General features: G+C 38.7%; 1 pseudogene; it reads left to right on the top strand.

Annotated features, from left to right (window-relative positions):
- The first annotated feature begins 5228 nt into the window (after positions 1-5228).
- Positions 5229-7026, top strand: LOC109674656 (solute carrier family 23 member 2 pseudogene; annotated as a pseudogene).
- Positions 7027-7624: the final 598 nt, after the last annotated feature.

Raw genomic sequence — 7624 nt, 5'->3', positions numbered from 1 at the left:
TATAATGGTGGCAGCATGTTGAGCACCAAGCCTTCTCCAAATTTTATACATTTGAACATGCAGTATCCAGAAAGGCAATGACCTATATGCAAAAGATAAATATTCTTCCATAATAAATCATTTAATCTTTCATGTAATCTGTTTTACACATTTCTAGGAAATCACTCCACAACTATCAACATCAGTCAGCTCTGCCTTAGTAAGACATCCAATAAATCCAGAGTTGGAAATAAAACAAACTACCCTTATGTTGTTTATAAGTTCATTTTCTGTTACTACAACAAAATACCTGAGGCTGGACAATGTATAAAGGAAATAAGTTTATTTAGCTCACATTTTTGGAGGCCAAAAGTACAAATAGCATGGTGGGGAGCCCTTGTAAAGATGGATGGTGTCACAGCAGGAGCAGAAGTGAGAGATATCACATGACAAGACAGGAAGCTGGAGCAGTCACACTTGCTTTATATAACAACTCACTCTCCTAGGAAGTTCTATGGGGACTATTTTAATCCCTTCAGAGAGCAGTGCCCTCAATGACCTATCTACTTCTTACTAGGCCCCACCTCTCACATTGGGGATGAAGCTTCTACCCCTGAGGAATCACATCCAAACCAAAGAATGATGATAGTTTATAAAAGATTATCCAACCTATTTTCTAAATTTTGCTTCAAGGATTAGAATTCTTAACTATTTGTTCTCTGCCTAAAGGGTGATCAGCATAAGTAAGACCCTGTCATTTTCTTATTTATAGAGAAAAATGCAAAAACATTCACTAATCCCTGATTGCATTTTTAGTTCCTAAAACTCTGTGTTTGTGATTATAAAGTATTAACAAACAAGAAAGTATGATAACAAAGTATAACACTGAACAAGGATTTAGCTGAAATTTTCCTGCTTTCTTTCATTTGTCACCATGCTTAGCAAGGGCATGTTTAAAATTCCTCTTAGCACAAAGGACAGACAGGGTTACTGCTTTATTAGCAAGTCAGAAATGAAATCCTGGAAACGAGATACTTCTGCATCAAATGGTGTCAGTCTTTTATTTGAATTAACTGTGACATTTCAGACATAAACTAGGCAATTTCTTATTTGAGAAACTTCTGGAAAATCTTGGTTTAAATGATAAGCAGGACTGTTTGAGATTCTTTTTCCTTTATAGACACATGCATTCTCTTTATTTTTGTACATGTAGTATTAGAATGAAAATGACCTAAATACAAAAGATGAATAGTCTTTCATAATAATTTAATCTTATAATAATCTGTTTTTCACATAAAGATGGAATATGTCAATCACAGTTACTAAAGTGAGATTAGAACTGAGAATTCATTCAACTTCATGTTATGAACTCCCTGAATTTATGTGAATTCTTTGAAGCCTGTGTCGGTTGGGACTCAGAAAATGATACCCTAAAGTATGGCACCTTGTCATGCTGGGTACTTTGAATTAAAGGAAACTGGAAAGCCTCAGAAGAAAAGCCTTTCTCTGACCTTCTCCTGCTGTTCCATCTCCCACCCCTTTTCCTCTCCCAAAGCAAGTTATAGAAGGCAGAATTCCTCTTCTCCAAGGCAGGTAGTAAAAGACAGAACACATTCTGTAAGTCATAAAAACTAAAAAGTCATTCTCTCCCTTCTCCTTCTTCCTTGAAAACTCTTATTTCACAGTGATCTTGTTCCATACACAGGAGGAATGAATGCTATATAGACAGGCCAAGAAGAATGTGAACAGAGAGGACTTGTTGGGTTGGGTTTCCCTTCAGTCTATTACCATTGAATCGTAACCTTGTCCAATCACATTTCTACCTAGCTGTCTATTCTTCATCAAACAAAAGGATAAAAATAGTTTCCTTTAGGTCTTTGAGTCTTCATTTCTGAACAGTCCTATGTCAAATAAAACTATGATTAAATCAATGTGTTATGATTTTCTCTTGTCAACATGTCTTTTGACATGAGTATCAAAAATGACTTTTCTCATGCATGATGAAAATTATCACAACTTTCCACCAGTATAGACCCAATTCATTTGAAATTATTCATCTTTTCAGATAAGTATTCACTCTTTCACTTTGTATATTACTGATGTGTTAGATAAGACAGAAATGGAGAAAACTGGGTGGGACTGCGTAGCACATTTTGTTAAATGATAACATATTCAGGAATACATTATTGGGATGACACAAAATTTCCTGTGTGGTTCTAAGCAACTCCTTTGTCAATTGTTCTCCTTACCAGCATAAACTAACAAATTAGATTCAAGCATTGTCTAGGATTTACCAATGTTTTGCTGCCAAATCTAGATCTAAATATATTGTGCACCTGGGCACATTCATGAGTTATTTTGTGTGGAAAAGAAAGAATTCTCTACCCAAAGGCACATAGGCTTTCAGGATAGTGATTAATGAACTCAAGGTCTGTAGAAGAAATTCTATTTTGTGAATACTCAAAATTTATTGAAATGTTAACCTACTTTCCAATAGGCATAATCATGAGATAAATGCAAATAAAATACAAATCCCAAATGCAATGACAAAGAACCTATTTAGAAATGTCTTGTGTGATAAATAGGGACTTTCTTGTTTCTTTTGTCTTTTATTTGAATGTATAACTTTAATAGTTAAACCAGTTTCAGCTAGGATAGGAGTTTGCTTACTTTATTCAGAAGTCATTGCTAATGACTAACATCAGCTATATTTTCTGTGCCAATAGACAAGTTTGCAACTCATAATATCTGTCCTATATTATTTCTTTCCTCCAATAATCATCTGATATCACTTCAATTGAAAAGAAGGAAACATGGAGTACCACTTATCCATACAAATGTTTGCTAAAAAAAAATTAGTAACTTGTCCAAGGTCACATAGTGATTCCACATAAGAACCTGAATTCTCTCCAAGATCTTGTTACCATTAAAGCTTGTTTATTTTCTATTAACCCCATCTGCCAAATTGTTCTCTATTATTATCTGAACTGCCTACTCAATTAGCATTCTCTGATATGGTTTCTGCTTAGAAAGGAATCCGAGAGATTTTTGGAAAGGATATCTTCAAGACATGTTGTTTTGTATTTTTAAAAAACTTTCTTGCTATATTTCAGTCAGTCTTTCATATGTTTTCCTCAAAATTTTTCTGGATGTATAATTTCAAATCTCAATGTGTCCAACTGATAAAAAGAAAGGAAACACTTGTTGATATTTTTTAAATATAAAAAAATCAAAATAAATGTATTTGCTTTAAACTGTGCACTTTTATTTAATATAGAAATGCTACAGAATAGGTGCAGTAACCAGCTTGATGCCAGTTCCAAAAACATTAAAAGGTACAATCACTTCCAAATGCAGCTCTGATCTCCACTCATCATCTGGCCTCGTTGCTTTCTGTGCTTGTCTGTTCAAATGTGGGTGAGGGGAGGCAGAAGACGCAAGAGGGAAAAATCAATAAGCATTACAGGGTGTTGCACAAAGCACTAGGTGCTTTGTTTACAACAAATTGAAAAATCTCCTGCAAAGCCAGAGGAGGAGTGCACGATGTGGTCTAAATTGGATCCAAATACCTTCTAACTCCTTAGAAAACTATTAACCAGGCTAGTATTCAGTAAATATTTATTGAGCAATTTCTGGGGAAAGACCCTACATGGGTAATGGGTTGACAAGATTAGTCTCTACTCTTGAAAGTTTAATGAACTTGTGGGGTACTAGCCAGAATAATAGGTATAAACACTGATGAGTCTTATAATGAAAGTGTCTTCCTTTGTGCCTAGGGTTCACACAGCTGAACTTTATAGATATGCCAGAGAAAGAAACAGAACAGACAAAAAGGGCCAAATCCACATTGGAAAAATGTCACTAAATTGGGGGAAAAGTACAAGTGATTAGTGTAACTTCTAGATAGTTTTCCAAGTGTGGGTCAGGTCTGAAGTCCCTAATTGGAGCTTTTCTCCTAAAACTCTGCTATGTTTCTTAAACTCTGCAAAATTTCTTAAATTTTGCTGCTAACCCAAGACTCACATTGGCCCTATTCCCCCACTGGATCAGAATCTGTGAAATGGGTCTGAGAATCTCCATTTTTAACAGATGCGCTTGGAGATTTTATTGGGAAGTTTAGGAAGTATTGATAAAGCTGGTGCATGCACACTAGCATGTTAGCTTATTTCTTCAGTATAGCAGCTACTCTCAAACTTTAGCTTGCACAAAAGCACCTGAACCTCCACTATTTGAGCTTAAAATCCCCTTAGTTTAATAGATATTCCCAAAGGTTAGAGGGACATTCATACTATGAATGATAAGGTTCCTGCCCCTTGCAATTTAATGGGGAGTGCTATAATCTTCATATTAACAAGCATGGTAAGAGATTCTGATGAAGGTGATCCTTGTGATGCACTTTGAGATGTGTTGATTTAATTAATATTCATGCAATTTGAAAAGAAACATTCCACTCTTGTGCAAAAATAAGGATTTGAAAATTGGATTTAATTGCAAATAATAAATCTAGTAGAATACAGTCTTGTGAGGACAGTATGGTTTTGTTTTTCTGTTCTGTTCAGTGATGTGTACTCAGCACTTAAGAAAGTGGCCTTTACATGGCAGATGCCCCCAAAGTAACCACTGACCTAAGGAATGAACTCCAGAGTCTTACTCTTGTGGGCCCCCATATTTCTTAATACAGCATTACAACCAGAAAGAATTTGCCAACAAGTTAGCAAATGAAGAGCAAGGTGGTGGTAACAGAACTGAAAGAGAGGAGCAGGCAGCTCTGGAACACAGTGGAACTCTAGGAAGGAAAAGAAAGGTTCAAAAAAGGTCAGCCAGGAGGGAGAAAGTGTCCCAACAGTCCCGATTCTACTGACTTTACAGGATTATCTAGGGTGATAGAGTAAGGTATTCATCACTGATTGGCCCCAAAGGCTTTGGATTGCTGCCACTGACAAGAGGTTATATTTTAGCAAGATGGTATGTGAATCCCAGAGTGTGAGACAAAATGCTAATGAGGGAATATGCATGAAGCAAGATTGTAGCTTTTGAGGTGACTACTATGGCAGGCACTGGGGCAGGGCGGAAGCCCAGTGAGTTGCAGCCAAGTGCTAAGAGATGGTGTTCACAGGTCTCATCTTTGTCTGAGAATTGAGTGTTCCAGGTACCAGAAGAGTTGACTCTAATCTTGGGCTCATTCCTTGACTAAACCCTCATTGAAACCACTCCAGGCCAAGGGCTGTGCAGACTGCTTGACTTCTCTTATGATGGGTATTGGTAAGAAAATCACATCCAAATCAATGGAGGCTGATAGTTCCATGGAAAGTAAATATGAAGACAAAGTAAAGCACCCTGGAAACAACATAGCAGAGATGTACTCTTTTTCAGAGACCTTGGCCAGTACTGATAGTCTAGATCCTCAAAGGTCAGACATGGTTTACACCATATAAGAGGTTCTTCACTGGTATATTTCTGAGGTTGTAACACTATCTGAGGTGCTTCTGCTGAATGATCATAATGCCCTTTCAGCTGACTGATGCCATGTGTGTGGGCTATGACCAGTGGACCGCCAGCTCATCTGATTATTTTCTTCTGTGTAGGAATCACAACATTGTTGTGGATGTTTAGATGCAAGTTACCGCCATTTCAGGTCAGCCCGTTCGCATTTTTGACCCCTGTTCATGCCCTCCTGTCTTTAGATAAATAGCAGTATAACACAACAAATGTTTCTTTTGGGAATGGAATAGCAGATCTGTAGCACACAGAACACATTTGATATCCCCCTGAATCTGAGAGATCCAGGGGGCCGTCACATGTCCTCATTGGTAGAAGTGGTCACTGGCCTCCTTGTTCAACTGAGGCTCTGCTGAGATATATCAGGTCCCTGACCATCATGCCCATAGTGGTCCAAATTGGCTCTCTAGTTTCCAGGAAGCAGGAGAGATAATCAGGACATATTGGGGGATGGCCATGTGGACAATTTTCCTAGTGTTACTATTTTCTCAATATGTCTGAAATGTTAAATTTCCTCTCTTGATTTTTAATTCCAGGAAAGGGTAGGCCACAGACAAATTACAGCTTTGCAAAATGTTCCCTATAATCCTGGCATCCTAGTGTCCTTGGTGACTGATGTCTTCCCTCCTGACAGCACAAAGTATAGCTTCTACAAGCACATGAACGTGTGTGCTTCTGGGAACCCCATGATTTAAGCTACCATACCAATTTCAGTAAGAACTGTCCACTGTCCCTGCAGCTGGTGTCATCTGCATGTTTAGTGCTGACATTGAATCACTAAGTCCATCATCAATGACTACTACCCTTTTGCCAGGCTCTCCTGTGTCCCACCACCTCTTATCCATGCAATAATCAGGGGGATTTTCATGGTGGGCCTCTCCTATATTCTCAATAGCATATTTGGTACTGAGAATGGTTCTGCTTCATCCAGTCCTAACTGGAGTTTTGGGAATTACAAAGGTTAGCAGCTGCCAGGTGATCCAGTACCACACGGCTTTCACGCTTGGCCGGGGCGTGATCCACAAGTTAAGTGTCCCCTTTTCATCCCTCTAAACCCTGTGCTCAGAGCCTTCTTCTGCATGCTTTTCAGAGTAATCACAGCTGTTGGCCTTTTAAATCTATAATCCAAGGTCTCAAATTCTTTCTGGAACCTCTTTGTGCTTGGATTTTCAATCTTCTTCCAGCTTGTCCTTCCAAGGTACCTCAAACAGAATCCTCTAGACACAGGCATGACACATTCAGCACAATTGAGTGAATGTACATCTCACAGCTGCCATGTTTGTAGGAGGCTCTGTGGCTTTTATTTTATTTAACACTACCCCAGGTACTCCAGAGGAAAAAAGAATCAGAAAATGAAAGAAGGGAGGGAACAAATGTCTCCATGACATGGAATCCTACAATTTTCCATTTGGGGTGAACATTATTAAAAAGCATAGATGCTTCAGCTAACTACCCATTAGCCCAACCATTGTAGGCTACACATGGAAAGGCTTCAGGAGAAGCAAAAACAGCTGGAGTTTAGATGAAGACTCACAGGCCATGGTATAGCCTTAGCTGTGCCCTGTGGCCTAACCACAGTGAGGCATGTATCTGTAGCTCCTTGTTGAGTAACAAGAAGTAAAATATATTTTTGTCTATCTGCATTTATATCCTGCACCCCAGAGCTAAGGCAGATTGCACATACCTTTTCCGTTGTGGGTAATGAGTGTGTCCAAATATGGTGTCACACATAATTTGCTTATTTAAGCCCTTGACTCCTTGCCCTTTGAGAATGTCCATTGATGTCTATGGTCATGTCCTCTCACTGTAATCTGCAGCTATTCCTCTTTTCAGTCCCTTTTTATTACCCGGTGATGGCTTTTCCACAAGCCATGTCCAGTATCCAGGTTTACTTTCTCTTCATTTTCCCTTAGCCTGTGCCTACAGAGGCCTCCTCTAGCCAAGGGGTGCCAATGTCCTCATACTGTCACAACAACATGGTCCAGTATGATTCTTTTGTTCCTAATACTCCTGTTGAAGGCTATTGACAACAGTAGCATGGCTGCCCTCTTCACAGATATGGCCATGTGTAAGGTCTATACAGATATTGTTGAACAGAATTTTCCTTAGGAGATTGAAAGGGAAGAGAAAGGACCCTGAGCCAATA

Source organism: Castor canadensis, chromosome X (assembly GCF_047511655.1).
Source record: "Castor canadensis chromosome X, mCasCan1.hap1v2, whole genome shotgun sequence".
Lineage (NCBI taxonomy): Eukaryota > Metazoa > Chordata > Mammalia > Rodentia > Castoridae > Castor > Castor canadensis.
This window is presented reverse-complemented; position numbering and strand designations above follow the sequence as displayed.